This window comes from Dasypus novemcinctus, chromosome 28, assembly GCF_030445035.2.
Source record: "Dasypus novemcinctus isolate mDasNov1 chromosome 28, mDasNov1.1.hap2, whole genome shotgun sequence".
Classification (NCBI taxonomy): domain Eukaryota; kingdom Metazoa; phylum Chordata; class Mammalia; order Cingulata; family Dasypodidae; genus Dasypus; species Dasypus novemcinctus.
The window spans coordinates 14,974,638-14,995,307 of record NC_080700.1 but is presented as its reverse complement, the minus strand read 5'-3'; positions in this window follow the sequence as shown (position 1 = coordinate 14,995,307).

Genomic DNA, 20,670 nt, shown 5'->3' with positions numbered 1-20,670 from the left:
CGCACAAGTGCGAGCGCGGGCGCGGTCCACCTGGCTCACGTGCGCTTCCGGCAGGTTCTCCAGGCTGTAGTCCTGTCGCTCGTGGTTACGGTAGGTGTGCTCCAGTAGTTCCTAGAAGGCGGCGGGGCGGCAAGGCAGGGGCACCAGGGCAGCTCCAGTCTGGGGTGGGCGACGCTTGGAGGGTCCCACGCCAAGCCCAAGGCGTGCTCAGACACTGGAGGCCTGCGGGGCCCTAGGCCTAGACTCAGCGCCCTGGGCCGCCCTGGACCCCCTCTCCCCCCCGGGGACTCACCGCCCCTCAGCAGGGGGAGGTCGTGCCACCCCCCCCCACCCACCCCCACCCCGTCCCCGTTCCTTCCTTGACTTTGGGGAGCCCTGGAGCGCCCTGGCTCGGCCTTCCTGCTGCCTCAGGTCCCCGCATGGTCTTTGGCGGGCAAACAGCTCTCATTTCCCCGGGGCCAGGCGGCCGGTGGCTCGGTCTGGCAGCCACGGAGCAGGAAGAGGGGGTGGCCCAGGGGGTGGGCGGGGGTGGAGGGAGGACTCCGGTGAGGCCTGGCTCAGAAGGGCGACCTCTACAGGACGTCCCGGGGGCGGACTAGACAGACACACCCCCAGCCCAGGCTCCTGTGTGTGTTGGGGGAGGGGTCCCTTTAGTCCCCTGGTACCTGCGGAGTTCCTGGAGAACCAAGGTCAACACTAGGGACAGCACCACCCCTCCCCTTCCCTGAAACCAACCAGAAACCAACTGTGGAGCTGTACCAGGGAGGCCTGCGTGCAGTAGGGCCATGGGGACCGAGCCTCAACCTCAGCCAACAAAGCCTTGCCTGCAGGAATGTCAGGTGGGTCTCCACCCACACCCCACTCCTCTCATGGAACGGAAGTCCGCTAGTAAAATAGGGACTCAATAGACGGATCTGGAACCTGGCAGAGTCCACATGGGCATCAATAACCCCCAAAATGGCTGCTGGAAGACCCATCACCCACAAGATCTTGCCATTCAGAACAGAGACTTCCTCTGGAAGCCAGAAGAAACCCTGGATATTCCCTAAGGACTTTATGGTTGGGCCCTTACAGGGAATTGATGGGTGGGATGATCACTCAGAACAGCAAGCAGCTGGAATCTCTCTCCTGCCATTAGCAAAGGGGTGGGATAATTTAGAGTTCAAAAGGCAGGCACAGAGCTAAGTGCTCTTGCTTTCCCACTCTCTTATCTCTGGTCCCATACCTGCCCTCTGTGCACTGCTCTCACCATTTTTCCTCTGCCATGTGGCCATGCAAGTAAACCTGGGGATATATAATCTATAATGGGAAATTCTGTAAATCAGCCCTCTTTATCACTTTTCACCCCCTTCCTCTCTACCGGGGACCCCTGATCTGTTATTTTCTCCCATTACTCATCCCTCCCTACCTGAATAAATTACTGGCCTCACTCACGCAGCATGTTCTTGAAATTTATTTCTGCAGCATAGCCAAGAACCTAAACAAAATCTGGTAACGGAACCAAGAGGGTGGCATTTCACAGGCAGCACTGTGGCTTCTCGGTGGTGACCCTTTGGCTGCTGTGAGTGACCAGCCTCAGGGGCTCCCTGTGGGCTTTTTGCTCTCAAGACATCTTGGTCTCTGGACGCTGAGGCCAGGAGGCCCATGGCAGGAGAGGAGGCCACAGGGACAGGGTCCTTCTGGGGGTAGAGGGGCCTGGGCAATCGGGAAAGCTGGCCACAGAGAAGGAGTTAGGGGTGCCACTCCTCTAGAATGCTTTCTTTGCAAGAATTTGAGAAGGGTTGGTGTTAATTTTTCTTTAAATACTAGGTAGTGCTCCAAAATGTATTCACCAAATGCAGTGCATGTCCCATGAAGATGAAAGAGGTTTTTGATATGGAAGGAGTGGGGTGAGGGGGTTGGAAGGTATATGGGGACTTCATATTTTTTTAATGTAACATTTTTAAAAAATAAAGAGAAAAAAAATGCTAGGTAGAATTCAGCAGTGAGGCCATCTGGTCCTGGGCTTTCTTAGATAGAAGGTGTTTGGCTATTGATTCCATCTCTTCTTATAAGCTTGCTGTGGTTTTCATTTTCTTCTTGAGTCAATTTAGGTAATTTGTGTATTTCCAGAAAAATTTCCATTTCATTTGGATTATATAATTTGTTGTGTATAGTTGTTCACAGTATTTGCTTATAATCCTTTTTATTTCTGTAAGATCAGTAGCAACATCACCATTTTCATTTCTGATTTTAGTTATTTGTGTCTTTCCTTTTTTTCCTTTGTGAGTCTAGATAGTCCTGTTAATATTATTGATTTTTAAAAATAACCAACTTTTTTATTGTTTATTCTCAAGTGTTTTTCTACCCTATTTTATTTATCTCTTTTCTAATCTTCCTTCCTTCTGATAACTTTGGGTATACTTTGCTCTTTTTCTAGTTTAACATGTCAAGTGAAGTTCTTAATTTGATATCTTTCTTCCTTTTTAATATAGGCATTCACAGCTATAAATTTCTGAGTATAACCTTCACTGCATCCCTTATATTATAATATGTTTTGTCTTGGTTTCATTCATCTCTTAAGTATTTTCTGATTTCCCTTGTAAAGAAGAAATTACTATGTGTTACTTACCCATTCATACACTGTTAAAACTTGTATTGCTTTTGGCATTTGTAAATAATGCTGCTATAATGCAAATATCTCTTCAAGACCTTGCTTTCAAAACTTTTGCATTTATACCTAGAAGTGAGCTTGCTGGGTCAAATGGTAACTGTGGTCTCTAAAAGCCTTTGTAAAAGAATATATCAGCTCCCTACTTCCATTTCATTTTCTGTAAAATGCTGGAGAGCTCCATGGACATTTCTAAAACTATTGTTGCTGGTAGGATAAATCTGATAAGAACTTGCTAATATTTGTGAGGTTTCCTTAGCAAAGCCTAATAAAAATAGTATATCATTTTATTCATTATTTCTTTTTGTCACTTAAAGGTTTTAGACTCATTAAATGAGATTTCAAGATTCGAGTACTTTGCTCAGCTTTGTAAGGCAGAAATAAATGCAAAGTCCCTAGCTAGAAAGAAAGATTTCTTTGAATCCTGTTCTTTAATTGAACTGACACAAAAAACCTGTCCCAAATCAATGACAGAATGCTGAATCCAGATTTCTTATATATGTAATGTAAATAAAAGTATATTATAGGACATATACTGTTTTATATCCATCATGTCTTTATTATTATAATATTTGGTCCTTTAATAATGAGTTTTGTTCACACTGGAATAAAAACTAAAGAAATTTAGAGCTGATTTTTATTCATAGCCCTTGTAATTTAGGTATGACAATATATTGTTTTCAATTTTATCTCTTCTGATTTTCTGAGCAACTGAATTTATCCAGAAAATTTTTACACATTTAAACCAGTAAGATCAATTTGAGAAATAACCAATATTGTTCTAATACTTTCCTTTTGTGTTATGGTAAGTACATAGGCTTTGCTAATAGAAATAAAATTCCACTTAATAATTCCTACATTAAAGAAAAGTAGCTAGCTCTTGATGGGACATCACATGGAGCTGGAACGTTTTTAAACACTTCACCCAAAGTGATTTATAGATTCAATGCAATCCCAATGAAAATTCCAACAGTTTTCTTTGCTGAAATGGAAAAGCCAGTCATCAAATTTGTATGGAAGGGTAAGGTTCTTCAATAGTCAAAACCATCTTGAAAAAGAAAAATGAAGTTGCTTGACTTGAACCTCCCAAATTTATAGATTATTACACAGCCATTGTAGTCAAAACAGTATGGTGCTGGCATAAGGAGAGACATACTGACCACTGAAATTGAATTGAGAGTTTCAGATGTCAACCCACATATTTATGGCCAACTGATGGATCACTGGGGATATAATAGTTTCTTTAAAAAATGGGCTTGAGAAAAATTGATGACCATGTACAAATGAATGCAGGTGTTTTTGTACTTCTCGCCATATACAACAATCAAATCAAACTGGAATGAAGACCTAGATATAAACCAGAATTGAAAGCTCCTGGAAGAAAAACACAGGGAAACAACTTCAGTATCTTTCATTAGGCAATAGTTTATTCACTTCTATACTCAAAGCACAAGAAAATATTAAAAAAAAAAAAAAAAGGTAAATGGGACCTCCTCAAACTTTAAAACTTTTGCACCAGAATGGATTTTACCCTGAAAGGAAAAGACAACCTAGACAATGGGAGAAAATATTTGGAAACCACATATTGGGTAAGAGTTTAATATCCAGAATATATAAAGAAATTCCACATTGCAACAATAAAAAGGCATATGAGCCCATGGAAAAATGGGCAAAAGAATTGAACAGATGTTTTTCCAAGGAAGTTGTCCAAATGTCCAGATAGCCCATGAGAAGATGCTCTCAACAACATTAGCCATAAGGAAAATACAAATCAAAACATAATGTTTAGTCTTCTAATCCTTGAAGAAATATGTCCTGCCATTAACTTTAGGTCTTTCTTGATTTTTGCAGCAATGTTTTATAATTTTCTGTGGACAAGTCCTTTACATTGTTGGTTCAATTTGCTGCTAGATATTAAATTAATTTAGTGGCTATTGTAAATCATGTTTTTCTTGGTTTCTTTTTCTGATTATTAATTAATAGTATATAAAAACACTACTGAATTTTGAGTGTTGATCTTGTACCATACCATTTAGCTGAATTTATTTATTAGTTCCAGGACTTTTTTTTGTGTGAATTTTCCAAGAATTTCTGTATATTAGTTTATGTCATCTGCAAAGAGGGAAAGTGTTATTTTTCCCTTTCCAATTTTAATGGTTTTGATGTGGGCTATGGGTGGGAGGCTCTTTGTCTCTTCAGAGATAACCTAAGCTGTCTGTGACTTGTGGGTGTGAGATGGTAAGAGGCTGCAGTCCTGCCCTTAGTGACCATGGCAATGACTCCAGTCCCAGGAAACAGTTTAACAAAGCAAAGTCTATAAACTTTAAATATTCAGGGGAAATGCAAACCAAATGTTCTAAAAGCTTATCTAGAATGTATGAAGTCCATGCTAAAAGCTTACCTAGGATGTGGAAGATATATATGCTAATTCAAGCCTATTGAGAACTAAAACAAAAGAACCATTTAACCTTTCCTCTCTGTATAAAGGAAACTCAAAGTCTTGTTCGGGGCTTGGGTTTGCAACAGGAAGCTCCCAAACCCAGCCGGCCATCAATAAACCATTTTTCCTTCTCAAAATCATTCTTGAGTCCTGGCCTTTCTATATGCAAATAATTGAACCTCTCTCAAATTCTACAACATTTTTGGGGGCTCTCCCTGGATTGCAAATGAAGGCCAGAGATGGTAGCATTTTGCTGCCCCTTCCAAATCCCTGAGGAAGCTGGGAGGACTCGGGTGAACCCCAATCTGGGCACCCCTGGATTAAATTTAATCCAGAAAAGATGTGGGCTCCACCAGAATCTTCCCGACAGAAATCGAGGGCAATGGAAGATCTGAAGAGAAGGATTCTGGGAATGAAAAAGAACTCCAAACATGGAAGAAGGTAAGACTCCCCAGGTGAGCACAGTCTGGAAAGCCCTAGCTTTAATTGCTAGGAGAGGGAGGCTGATTACCTCCCGAGAGAATCCTAGTAGCCCCAGAAAATTGGGGTTAAGCCATTCTCTCTAGGTCTGGAAAAAAGAGGAAAACTGGGGAAAAGCCTGGGGTTTTGGGTTTGTCGAACTGCATGTTAGAATCTGGTACTGATCTTATATCCACTGAAAGAGTGGGGGCTTGATTATAATAGGAAGGACTGTTTATAGGTTCAAGTCCTAATGTCCTGGAAATTGGTCTGGATTTTTTAAAAAAACTTGGTTACAGAAAAATGGATCAGCTTTTCTAGTGAAGCTTGGTCTGGGTGTAAAGTTAAACAGTGAAAAAGAACTAGCTGGAATCTTTCATTATGGTGCTGAATTGCAAATGAGTTGTCTTTATACTGAATATTAATGTTAAGTGTTCTCTCTAAGGTTTGTGATGGCTGTGAGGGCAACCGTGCTGGAAAAATATAGAGAGAGAAATTGTGGGTCAGATTAGTAACCATTGTGCTTCTGTCTGTGTCAGCTAAATGCTAGTGTTGAAGTTGTGTGGTTATGTAAAGTAGAATGTACTTAAGCTGGAACCTTCCCTTGCCATTGGCAAGGGGGTGAATTGATTATGGGACAAAACTGTGGAGTCTGGATGTTTGTGCATGCTCTGCTGTCTCATCTGAGTCTGCACCTTTGCCAGGGCTTGGAGGCCATCTGTGTCTGTGCCACGCATCCGGGTCTGTTGGGGCTGCCCCAGTCAGGGTGGCTGGGTCCCCATGAGGAGTGCCAAATTTGAGTAGGTTCTGTCTGCCCATTTTGGCAGAAAGCTGGAAAGGGGGGAGTGGCTTGCCCCTTTCCAATGAGTCCACACCTTCTATTCATAAGTCACATTCCTATTTGATTGTTGTGCACTGACTGCCTGGAAGGGGAAAGGTGAAGGAGATGAAAAGCAGAATCAAAATAAATGCAGTAAAGTTCCCTCCCTAGGGTGTCAAGGCCAAAAATTACATTTGCATTCTGCTCAGCTTCTTTACTTTTCCAAATCTCTTTCTGTGTAAGACTGTAAAAATACTTTGAAATGTTTTACATCTGTAAAGTTGTCTGAAAAAAAGAGGCTATCGTTTGAAACAATAGACCTCTAAGCACTTAATAGTCTTTTCAATAGTCTGGCTAAGAACTTCAGGCTTGTGAGACTATAGAGGAAAAAAGGAAAAAAAAAGAATGAAGTGCCACTTTGAAATCTATGTTTGGCTTTTGTCAGTTGCTGGCACCTAAGAATTCATGGTAAAAAGGTAAAAACATAGTTTAAAATGAATCTTTAAATGCCTGTGCTCTCTTGCTGGTGAATTAAATGCATACCTTGTAGATGAGAATTTGTTCCATTACTAAGAAAGGCAGGACTTCAAAGAATTGTTACTAATAAAATTCTTGTAGCTTAATAAAAGTATCCAATTCACCTTAAGGTTAAAAAAATTAATAAAAATTGTAACTAAGAGTTAAGATCATTAATAAATGCATTTATATTATAAAACAGTGGAAAGATAATAACTGAAATTATAACTGGTTGAATATAGCCTGAAACTATTATTGTAAGTGTAAATTGTAAACTAACCTTACCTTTGTTTATGGTTACTTCAAGCCTAGCCTCACCCCTTGCCTTTCCCTATGGTTATTTCATAACAGCTCCTGTCCTACTGGTATTAGTAACCCTGCTTTTTCTCATGAATCCAAGTATAAATGAAATTGCTGCCTGGTGGAATTCTTAGCCCTTGGGTTTAAACGACCACTGGAGTTTTCTTATCTCCAAGGACTGGGGTGGAAAAAAAGGGGAGGGGGGAGTCTACTGCCTTGACGGTCAGTGTTCCTAAGAGTGACAATTCATGAGAGAAACAGTCTGTCTCCCTGAGGCTTCAAATAGCCTCAGTAAATATACATAGAATTAATCTTGTTGCTTATCCAAAATTCTGCTGAATTCAAGGTAAAATATAAAGTTCTGAAACAAAAGAAAATTGTGTTAAAACATTGGGAACATTTTGGTTACAAGCCATTAGTTAAGAAACAAAATTCTTGTGTAAAACTGCATGGTCATAGTGTAAAACTGCACAGTCATAGTGCAAATTAAGAAGAGTTTCAGGAGTCTTTGAAATGTTTTGCAGTCACACTTATTTTGTAAAAAATGAAAGTTTTAAGTAACTAAAGTTATGTTTTTGTGTCAAACTATTCATGTATGCCTATTTACTCAAATTGTTGAATTTAAATATGCAGTTATATAAGTAATATATATTTCTGAAACCCAAATTAAGCTAAACAGTATATAAAATAATGCAAATTATAAGTAACATCAATGAGTTGTGTTTCTGTGTCTAACTCTATTTGTGCCTACCATTTGCTCGGTGTATGTCTTCATATATCAGGATGATAGTATCAAATTAACAAGTGAGAATTCTTTTTTTTTTTTAAGATTTGCTTATTTATTTATTTAATCCCCCCCCCAGTTGTCTGTTCTCTGTGTCTATTTGCTGCGTCTTGTTTCTCTGTCCACTTCTGTTGTTGTCAGCGGCACAGGAAATGTGGGCGGCACCATTCCTGGACAGGCTGCACTTCCTTTCCTGCTGGGCAGCTCTCCTTACAGGGTGCACTCCTTGCGCATGGGGCTACCCTACGCGGGGGACACCCCTGCATGGTGCGGCACTCCTTGCGCACATCAGCACTGTGCATGGGCCAACCCCACACGGGTCAAGGAGGCCCTGGGTTTGAACCGCAGACCTCCCATGTGGTAGACGGATGCCCTAACCACTGGGCCAAGTCCATTTCCCTGAGAATTCTTAAAAGAGCTCTATTCTAATTGTTAAAAATTAAATATGCAGTTATATATGTGAATAAATATTCTTGGAGCCCAAATTAGACTAAGCAGGATGAAAAGGTCATATAAAAATCTGATTACAGAAACTATTGGGAAAGGGCCTCCTCTTTGCAAGGGCTTTGACGGCAAGACTAGGTGTGGCAGATTAAACCTATATACTAGGCTAAGGAATTAAGAATCAGTTTGCCCTGTAATTTCCAAGTTTAAGCCTTTTATCAGCCATAAAATGTAAAAAAAACAAAGATTAATTTAGTTTTCACATAAAGGAAGGAAATATTGATGAATGTAACCTGGCAGCCTACTGCCTTAGTCTCCCACTCCCAGGTTAAACAGCAACAAAAGAAACCAACTTAAGCCAGTCCTATAGGCAATAAAAGAGATGCCCAAGAAAGAGCTAAGTCAATACCGATTCAGCACTAAATTCCATTCCTTATTTGACAAAGGGGAGCAGGTAAAAACTAGAATAGTTGGAATGTGATAGAGGAAGCAGTTAAATCACAAACTTTTGCACAGGAAAGTTAGATCTTCTCAGATAGGCTGTAACTTCTGAAGTATCCAATCTATGGAAAAACAGAGGAAGAGCTTGTGTCCTAGGCTTAAAGGTATAAATTGTGTCATTTTTCTTTGTTTGGGGTGCCAGCCATATTTTCTGGTTCTGTGCCCCTTCTTACAAGATTGAGAATAAATTCTTTTCTTCTCCACAATCAGGTGAGCCTTATTTTCTTCCAGAAGATTTCTTTCCAACAAAAATAAAAATAATTAGTGGCTCTGTTGACAAATTTCAGTAAGTAAAGTCCATAAACTCTATGGAGAGATGATTAAACTAATTAATTAATTGTGTAATGTGTTTTGAAACCTGGTAGTCAATGTGCTTTTTTAAAAAAATTATTCATTTTCATAACTTAAAGAAAAAGTTTTAGCTTCCTGAAAAAATAAAAAGAGAACATTCCTTGCATAAACTATAATGGTTTCAATTTTATTTAGCTTAAGTGTAATCTCCCATAGTTAACTTATAAATGAAATTAACATATGTACAAAATCTTTAGAGTAATAAAAATTTAAGTTCATGTTAATAAAATTAGCTAAAAAAGATTGTAGATATGCTCTCAAAGAAATAAAGTAAATTTCTTTGATTAGTAAATATAGCTTAATAAGTTTATTGAAACATAAGGTAACTAGTCAATGTGGTTGTAGTCTATTATAAAAAGTTTGTAAAACATCTTCCAAACTGAAAATGTTTAAATAGTTCTAGTTCTAGAAGTCATTGTTAACTAAAACTTGAATTAGTATTTGTGGCAAGAAAAAAAAAATCTTCATGATAATAAAACCTGTCTGAAGGTGCATATTTAAATAAATGGTAATAAAAAATTATCTTGATTCTATTGGGAATCTTCAGTTTTCATTTTAACAATGAAAAATAGTTTTTCTCCCTCTATTACTAAAGTAAAATACCTACTATTATCTTCATGGTAAAATTGTATAAGTAAACAGTCATTTAATATGATGTGTTGCACTAACTTGTTTAAAATACATATATAAACAAGGAATAAACTTAAACATTGTCAAACTCTTTTGTGCATTCAAACCAGGCCTTGAATACATTGCAGGTTGCCTCTCCATGTGAGTTTTTGGCTAGGCTGGTCACTGACCCCTCAATTAAAAATATTTGCTATATCAGCCTCTGGTTCTGCTCCTGAAGTCAATGGAAACTATGTTGCTGTTTCAAGCTCCTGCAGCAGCCAATGCTAACTCAGTATGGATCAACAATGCTGCGACTTGCTCACTGTGTGAAGAACATGCTAAGTGGAGCCATGATACCAGGATACTGTAAGTAAAACTTAAGCACAATTGGCATTATGGCCTGCTCCCATGGAGAAATAACATGTAAAGTATTATAAAGCTGAAACTTAAAACTATTAATTGCAACTCTGAATCCTTATGCATTAAATGATACATTAGTTAATATTAAGTGCTGTACTTTTATTCTGCACTAAATATATGCCTAATAATTATGACGTTATCTTTTCTATTTTGGATCAAGTGTAAAAGTATATTAGACATGTTAAATTCCTAGTAAATTCATTTTCTAAACAGTTAATAAACATGTCTACAGAATAAAGTGGTAATCTCAGCCAGGGTCAATCAACTTACTACTCTACTGTACTCTACTGTGTAGCAAAAATGAAGCTTGCTTACTAATAATGAGTCACCTATTGAACAAGTCAAAATTACCAGAAATTGTACAATTAAAACCAAAATGTAAAAAAAAAAAACAAAACAAAACAAAAAACCTTTATTCTGTAGTTCTGATCACTCCCACAGCTGAAAACTAAGAAAATTTCCAACTTGGTGTACTAATCCTGAATGAAACCAGTTGCCCAAAGGATGCCAGTTCACCAGGAGCATCTGACAGAGCACATGAGTGCCAATCATTAAACAGCTTGAAATGTGTCTTCAAACAAAGCTAAGTATCTATTGCAATTTCTCTCTGAAAATAAATAACTTAGAAATATATATATATACTGTTCCCACCAGCTTTTAAAAGGGGGTGCCATCTTTATAAGCACCTAACCTTGTCTACCTCTGTAATCCAATGTCCTCTTTTAAAAATGAGTATTCCAAAATTTTAATTGTTTGTTTCTTTCAGAGTGAACATCTTATTAACCATATGAAAACTTCATCCAACTTCATACAGAAGGCCAGATCTATCTTCCTTCAGTTAAAATAAGAGTTTTACACGTTGTTAGGCTATGACTACAGCCCATGGCCAGCAGGAAGCAGTTACAGAAAAGAGATCATCTCCCTTCAGCACCCCTTTAAGATTAAAGGTGTAAACTCTTTAAGAGTAAAACAAAATTAATAGATGGATCTGGAGCCTGACTAGAAGTCCACGTGAGTGCTGGTGGCCCCGGGATGACTGCAGGGGTCCCCCAACCCAGGATTCTGCTGTCCAGAATAAAAACTTCTAAACTTCTAAAAACAAGGTCCTGGATGCTACACTAAAGATTGATAAGTAATTAATCAAAACAACAAACAGCCATCCACCTCATAGCTCCAACAATAATTATGCCAAAGCTTAGCAAGGTAAACTTTGGCAAAGGGGGGAAATGATGTGGGCTATGGGAGGGAGGCTCTTTGTCTCTTCAGAAATAACCGAAGCTGTCTGTGACTTGTGGGTGTGAGACGGTAAGAGGCTGCAGTCCTGCCCTTGGTGACCATGGCAACAACTCCAGTCCCAGGAAACAGTTTAACAATGCAAAGTCTATAAACTTTAAATATTCAGGGGAAATGCAAACCAAATGTTCTAAAAGCTTATCTAGAATGTGTGAAGTCCATGCTAAAAGCTTACCTAGGATGTGGAAGATATATATGCTAATTCAAGCCTATTGAGAACTGAAACAAAAGGACCATTTAACCTTTCCTCTCTGTATAAAAGAAATTCAGAAGTCTTGTTCCGGGTTCAGGTTTGCAACAGGAAGCCCCCGAGTCCAGCCAACCATCAATAAACCATTTTTCCTTCTCAAAATCATTCTTGAGTCCTGGTCTTTCTATACGCAAATAATTGAACCTCTCTCAAATTCTACAATACTTTTTACTTGTTTCTCTTGCCTAATTTCTCTAGCTAAACTTCCAGGACAGTGTTGAATAAGAGTGGGGGCAGTGCAAATCATTGTCTTCTTCCTGATCTTAGAGGGAAAGCTTGTGTTTTTTCACCACAGAGTATGTTTTGTTAGCTTTGGGTTTTTCATAGATGTCTTTTAACATGTAGAGGAAGTCTCCTTCTATTCCTTATTTACTATGTGTTTTTATCAAGAAGGGTGCTGGATTTTGCCAAATGCCTCTTCTGCATCAATTGAGATGGTTGTGTTTTTTTTGTTTGTTTTTATCACACACACACACACCCTTTGTGGCTTTTTGCATGCTGTCTGCTCTCTGTGTCCATTCACTGTGGGTTCTTCTGTGTCTGTATTTATTTATTTTTATTTCCCCTCCCCCCTTGAGGCTTGCTTGCTGTCTGCTCTCTGTCCATTTACTGCATGCTCTTCTGTGTTTTTTGCTTGTCTCCCTTTTTTTGTTGTGTCACCTCACTGAGTCAGCTCTCTGCAGCACTTTGGGCCAGGTGGCGCTCTGCAACACTTGTGGGCTGGGCAGCTCTCTGAAGCATGTGGATGAGCTTGCCTTCACAAGGAGGCCCTAGGAAATGAACCCAAAGCCTCCCATATGGTAGAAGGGAGCCCAACTGATTGAGCCACAGCCACTTCCCAACTGAGTGTTTTTTTTCTGTGTTGGTTTATTACATTTATTGATTACCTTATGTTAAACCACCCTTATATACTTGTGATGAATCAAATTTGATCACATGTGTAATTCTTTTTATGTCCTGTTGTATTCAGTTTGCTAGTATTTCAAGTATTTTTGCAGTTATTTTCATAAGGTGTATTATCTGTAGTTTTATTTTGGTATCTTTATCTGGTATTGATATGAGGAATATAAATGTATGCAGAGTAAAATATAGTCTTATGTAATTTTAATAACTATTATATAAAGAATAACCTTGGGGAATATGAATGTATGCTTTGGCCTGATAGAATGTGTTAAGGAGTGTTCCTTCCTATTCAATTTTTTTGAAAAGTTTGAGCAGGATAGGTATTAATTGTTATTGCACTGTTTGATAAAATTCCCCTTTGAAACCATCTGCTTCTGGGCTTTTCTGTGTTGGGAAAATCAACAGAGAAAGAAATGAGATGAATTTCTTTACTTTATTTACTTAACCTGTATCTCCTTAACCTTCTTTACCTAACATTTCATCAATACTGTGAAGAATGAATTTGTTAGAGAATCTCCTTATACCCTGAAGAGCTCTGGTTGCTCTTCTTTGTAGATTAGATATTACTGTGGGAACTTCTGCCATCAACTGGATCCCTCAGACCAATAGGAATGACCAAATCCTATATTGGCAGGAGCAAATCAGGGGCATTTATCACACACACACACACACACACACACACACACACACACACACACACAAAGAGCTTGTCTACCATAATGGAGGGTAGAGTCAAAGTGGAAATCAGAATAGTCTGTCTTGAAGAGACCTATGGCATTGATTTGTTGATCATAGGGAACCTAGAAGTAAAATAGGTACACTATATAGTAATTTCCTATTTGCTGTATGTAAGCAGAGGTATTCTAACTCAAGCAAATAAAAGTCTAACTTGAATTACACACAAAAAAAGTCATGATCCCTCAATCAATTTCCATACTTGACAAAGCTTACAAAACCAAAATCCTTTGAATGAAAGATTTATATAGTTTATTTTCTGGCTTTCCTATAGGAACATATCACTTTTTACCAGGGTGTCTGTGCATTGGGGAAATGAAAATGCTCAGACATTTGGGGTATTGATAAACACTGGCTCTGAATTGATTTTAAATCTTAAAGATCCAAAATATTACTGGAGTACAGTAGTCAGGGTAGGAACTAATGGACCCGAGGTGATCATTAGAATTTTAGATCAGGTGTGTCCAAAGTGGGTCTAGTGGGTCCCTGTACCCATTCTTTGGTTATATTCCCAATTCCAGAATGTAAAGTTAGAATAGACATACTCAACAACTGGCAGAATTCCCACATTGACTCCCTGATCTGTGGAGTATGAGCCTCTAACAAGGAACATATTAAACCAAAAGAAATACCACATTCTTTGAGGGATTGCAAATGGCAGTGTCCCCAGTCAGTGTCCATCAAGTCCTTTATGGGGACTTGATGGATGCAGGGTTGGGTGATTCCCACCATATTCCCATTTAGCTCCCCTACTTGACCTGCACAGAAAACAAAGGGGTCTTCTAGGATTACAATGGAGTATCATAAACTTAATCAGGTGGTGACTTCAATCACAGCTGCTGTTACAGTGTTATATCATTGCTTGAGACAAGACATTTCTGGGTACACTGTTATGAAGACTTTGAGCTGGCAAAAGCTTCCTCTCAATACCTATTAATAAAGACCAGTAGAAATAGTTTTATTTCAGCTGTCAAGACCAGAAATACACCTTCATCATCTATCTCAGAGGTATATTAACTCTCAAGCCCCATGGTATAATCTAGTCTGTGAGGACCTTGATCATCTTTCCCTTCCACAAGACACCATACTTCCCCATTATATTGATAACATAGTGCTCACTCACTGAACCTAGTGAGCAAGAAGTACCAATTACTATATACTTGCTGTTAAAGTCATTTGTGGGTAAGCTATCAATCTAACAAAAACTCAGCGCCCTTCCACCTTATTGAAATTCATAGGCATGTGGGACATGCAAAGATATCCTTTCTAAGGTGAAGCTTGATCTAACTGCACCTACAACCTGGTGAGCTGCAGAAATGAGGGGTCTAATGCTAATAAGAATTATTCCCTTTTATTATGAATATGTTTGTATATATACATACAGTAAATATATTTGTTTTATTCCTCCTCTTATCCCCTTGATATATAGCTTAAATTTTAATAACCTTGTGTTACAGTATTTAAGTTGAAGCACATCAAGGGTAAAATTGAATATCACCCAAGGACTTGTACCTTCTTCTGGAGAAATGGTGAGTATGCTTCTGGTTGAACACAAGACAATTTATTAATCAGGTTAGGTAAAAATATAACTTACTGTGCTTATGTAGAGATTAAGTACAGAATAAGGAGGGTGTCAGGGGGTTCCAAGAAGACATCAGATGGACCGTGTTAGATAATTTCATGCATCAGCTCTCTAGGTTACAGTGTCCATTGTTTTGTGAAGCAAGCACTGGCCTGCTTGTTACTGTTGCTGTAGTTCTTAGATTTAAATCATTTTTCAGTTTATGGTATCTGTGGCTGATTATATATACAACAGCAAAGGAAATTGCCTTCACCAATGAGAAGAATATCCTCATCCAATCAATTGGATTCCTTAAAGCAAGAATGGGGATTTCAGAAGTAAGAAAGAAAAACATTTATCTCTCCTTCAGTAAACCCACTTCTAAGGAGTTCAACAGGACCTTCACTGAGTTTATCAACATTTGGCTGCCCTATGGAATTCATACCTGCAAATTTCCAGGGTTGAGTGAGCAAATTCCTATAATAAATATCTTAATATTTACATGTGTAATATATCATATTGTTTCTGTTTCTCTGGAGAATCCTAACTGATCCACCAGGTAAGTAAGAAGATAGTGGAATGGAATGCTAAAAGTATTTTCTTTAAACAATGCAGCCCATAATTTCCCTATCCAGTAATATAATCTTTTAAAATTGGAAGGAGTATTTAATACATTATCAGGCAAACAAAACCTGAGACATTTCATCACCAACAGAACTCATCAACAAATATTCAAATAAGTTTTTCATGGAGCAGGAAAATGATATAGGCCAGAAATTTGGATTAGCAACAGTAAAGTAACAGTGTCATAGAAGTAATAAATGTAGGTAAAATATTTTATTCTTTATTACTTGATATAAAATATAATTTTTATTTAAATTCATAAGCATATCAATGAATAATGACGATAGCTTATAAATAAATGAAATAATGGTGGCAATTTTACAGGCATTGGGAAGAAGTAATTCTGTTACATGGCCATGCACTTGGTATTTTTTTCTACTTTTTCCACTGGGTTGCACTGAGTTCCAGGTTTGGCTGCTTCCCATTTCTTCTTTCTCCACCTGAATTTTAAAACAAAATCTGTACAAAATATATATAGGAATGTATTCTGAAAACTACAAAACTGATGAAATAAACTAAATATTATATAAATTAATAGTGTCTCAGCATGTTCATGAATTGGGAGACTCCCCATGGTAAATAACCAGTCTTTCCCAAATTGATACAAGAAGTGATGTGATCCCTGTTAAATATCCATTAGATTTTCTGGATGTATAAAGAATATTATTCCAAAAATTATATGATTCATCAAGGGACCAAATTCCTCTACATCAGTATCTGCTTACAAAATACATGATGGAACAGGCTTAGTAAAATCTTTCCTTTCCAAAAGGGAAAAATTGGAGGGAAAATGAGTTCACACTACCAAGTACATCAGAAAACCAGCAGGGCAAATTCCTTTAGCTTTCAAGGTCTGGGAATACTCCTCTGTGGCTCAATGCTCTGTCCTCCTCCCCTACAAGGGTGGGTTCCCCACTCTCCCAGCACAAAGTGGTCCCTTTGGCCCAGATTCCTGCAGCCATGGCTCTGTGCTTGGAGTCACTGTTCTTTCATTTCTTTCTGTCTTTCTCTCTTTCAGTCCTAGTGGGCAGCATATCTGCTGGTATACAATTCTCAAAACCTATTCAGTATCTGCAATTTATGGCAGTCCAAGTTATCAGACAAGAGTGTTCCCCACAGATCTTTCCTGGATAATAGCATGTTTGTTCCTAGATTCTCCTGAGAAGATGGAAGCCACATTTGAATCATCAATAGGAGGAGCCTCAGGTGACCCTGGACATGGCAGGTAAGATTGTTAATTTCTTAATTAACATGGGAGCCAATTACTTGGTGTAGCCAGCATGCTGGTCCTCTTTAGCCTCAGTTGTGCCTAATACGGGGAGGGAATGGGGAATCAAGATCTAGGCCATTTACTAAACCTGTCCTCTGCAGAATAAGAAACCTCCTCATGCACTATCAATTAAGATTAAAAAGTTCCTGGAGAATGCTTTCCATCAGGTCTTTCCCTATGCTAAGTAAGTGTGTAAAATAATCTCTTCTGTTCTAATCTGTGCTTACTTTACCTTTATCAATCTACTTGTGCCTAGGAACATGCAAATCAGATTTGGAGTTCACTTGTTACAAATGGGGTAATGATGAAATGTAATCTAAAAATGAGTCTTTAAATATCAGTACTATCTTGCAATTGAATTTGATGTAAATTCAATCACAAGTAGAATTAGCTTAACTGTTGGAAAAGCAGAAAAACTTAGCAACATTACTGTTAAACTAATAAAATATTTTTAATTGCTCAGTTAATAAATGAAAGTGTCCAACTTGTTTTTAAGTGGAAACGTACTAGAAAATGTAACTTATAAGATAATTTTATAGATGCCTTTATATTATAAAACAGCAAAAGCTGAAATTACTGCAACTGGGTGGATTTAGCCTAGACTTACTGTTGTGATGGTAATCTTAGACTAATTTACCTTTGTTAATGGTTACTTTTTCTAGCCTCTCCCTTGTGAATGTTTGGTATAGTAATTGTAATAATAAACTTACCTTTGTTTATGGTTACTTCAAGTCAAGCCTCTCACTCCTGTATGCTTGCTATTGTGATTATAATTCTAAACTGAGTTTGCCTTTGCTTATGGTTATTTCAGGACTGGCTTCACCCTTGTGGGTACTTGCCCACCATTGTAATGGTAACTACCCTATTCTCTCCGGTTTGAATCCACGGAAATTTCTGCTTACCATGGCTTGGAAAAGGCAAATTTGAGACACCCTGGTCTCCTGTCCTGCTACTGGTGTTAATAACCCTGCTTTCTTTCATCATTATCTGGGTGTGGGCTCCAATTTACCAAATGAGGCAAAAGCCCTGAAGGACCCCATGACCTTTGAGGATATTACCGTGTACTGGGAATCCTTGGCACTTGGGATTGGTGTCCACTATTGCAATCCAGTGGCTGCTTGAGTCCTATTATCTCCAAGGACTGGGGGTTGGGGTCTCCCACCATGAGTATCAAGAATTCTAAAAGCAGCAAGTCATAAGAAAAAAAACTTTCCTTGTGACATCAATGACATCAGTGAGTAATACTGGAATTAGTGTTGCTCATCCAAGTTCTGTCAAAGTCAAAGTGGGAAATAAGCAGATATCTGAAGTAAAGGAAAATGTGGTAGATTGTATTTTAAAGCATTGGGGATAATTTGGTTATAAGCCAATAACTAAAAAAAAAAATCCTCATGTAAAACTGTGTGGTCACAGTGCAGATTAATTAGAAATAGGCTTCAAAGAGTTATTTTGAATATAATGTTACTTTGCAGTTGTTTGTTTTGTAAGAGAATGAAAATTATAAGTAACAGTGTTGTAGAGAAGTGGGGTGTGCATGGTATTGAAGGCCAGGACACAAGAACTCTCAGAAGAAAGTTGGTTTATTTTGACCGGCTGGACTTGGCGGACTCTTGTCCTAATAATAACAGAGTCCCAAATAGCACTGTTCAGTCCCTTTTATACAGAGGTTTAAGACTAGGGAGACAAAGGGTGATGGTATGCAAACAGAACTTTGGTTAGTTTCTTCAGTGTTTGATCTGAGTATCAGATAGGTTATTTCCTCCAGGTGAGTTGCATATTCCCCACATTCCAAGCCAGCTTGGATTTAGCATATCTTCCACAGCTTGGATTTAGCATATCTTCCGTATTCCATCTGGATGCAACCTTGAATACACCTTCAGTCTTACATCCTTTCTGAACATTCAAAGACTGTAGGACCTATATTACTTATTTGGACATTTTGGGGACTAGGTATACTTGGAAACAATTTTGAATTTATGCACAGGCTATATCATATTCCCCCTTTTGAGGCCAAGCTTAAGTTATTAAGCTTCGGCATCACTATTGTCTGAGTCCCTCTGGAGTGACTGATATGTATATAGAGCCATGAGATGGGCGGCTGTTTGCCTTCTTACTATACCATTTATTAGGGTGCACATTCTGTTTATGATGAAAGGGAGGAGGCATGGAAGAATGGTACATGCTCCTATGAAGAAGGCAGTTATTCCCAGTAGAAGCTTGAAATTGTTTACTATTGACTGCTAGCTTCCAAAGGGATTATTTAAATTCCAACCATTCCAGGTTTGCACTGGGACATGAGCAATTTTTACTATTTTGCTTGTAATTTCATCAATAACCTTTCCAGTGCTATCTAATTCAAGGCAGCAGTTAGAGAGATTGAACTTTCCACAAACTCCCCCTTCAGCTGCCAAGAGATAGTCTAGGGCAAGACGATTTTGATAGATAGTATTTCTGAATTTAGTTTGCTGTTGGGCTAGTAAGTTTAGTGCATGGGCAGTTTCATTAGTTATTATCTCTACCACAGCTTGTAGGCAGATGGTTCAGTTTAACATATAGATAGGGGTTCGATAACCCCACATGCCACCCTCTGTCCAAGTTGCTGGCCCATAGTATTGGATTATATGCCCAGGGGGCCATTCTTCACCTCCCCAGTTAGTGACAGCCCTTTTTTCTCTTATGTTTTGATATACTGGCTGGCTTAGCTCTTTCCCTTCTGTTAAGAGAATGAGGAAGAAGGAGGGTTTTATTGTGCCAAGCATACAAGTTCCACACCAGTTTTGCAGAAGTTTTCAGAATGCAGCCTTCCCACAAATGCACTACAAACCATTTGGGGCAATAAAGGGGCCCTTTGCATTGGAGTTCCACACTGTGATTAATTTGGGAAAAGAATGATTTATGAGAATGAGGTCAGATTCATTCCATGTTCCCCAAGGCTCTGCTGTATTTGTGATATAATTTTGGAATTTTCCCCCTGTACATGTTAGGTTTCCAACAGCTATAGAAGAGCTTAGGCAGGCCCTTGAAGCACAATATTTTCCTATGACAGAAATTTACAAGGGCCACATACTATCTTGGGGGACAGCTGGGAGGTCAGTTGCATTATGTGGTTGGCTGTAATTGTATTCCCTGTTTTCCCAGGGCCATTGGTCTCCCATATTAGTACTTCCACATATGTAGCATGAGGAGACATTTAAGGCTGCCCCTACCACTTCAGCCAGGCTTATAAAGAGGTTTCTTGCTGCCTGTGGGATGGAAAAGGGCTTTTCCATTTCTTCATAGAAGGAGTGGAACACAGAATGGGCTTTATTTGTGAGTGGGTATTCCCAATACCCAACCCAGATGTAGGCTCCTGGGTCTATTCCTTTACCATCAATACAGAGGCCCATTTGGACTCCCTGAGTCTGCCAGGATTCAGGTTTAAGGATAGTGAGATTTAAGGGGTTACATTGACCACGTGACAATTAGCCAGGGCCATATCCTTGGTGAGGATAGCCGTTTGTTTAGCTATGTCTGTGTTCCAGGTGGCCCAGGTGACACAAGACCAGTAGGGGCAGTAGTATGCACCTATGTATTTGCACCAAACCTCCCCCCCCCCCTCCTTGGGCTGCACTTTTTATTTCTGGAGCACACATATGCTTATTGTTATGAATATACGTCTGCTCCCAGCTGAGCCCTCCACAATCTGTGTTCCATGGTATTCCGGAGTCTATAACTTGACATGCATCAAATAGGAGGGA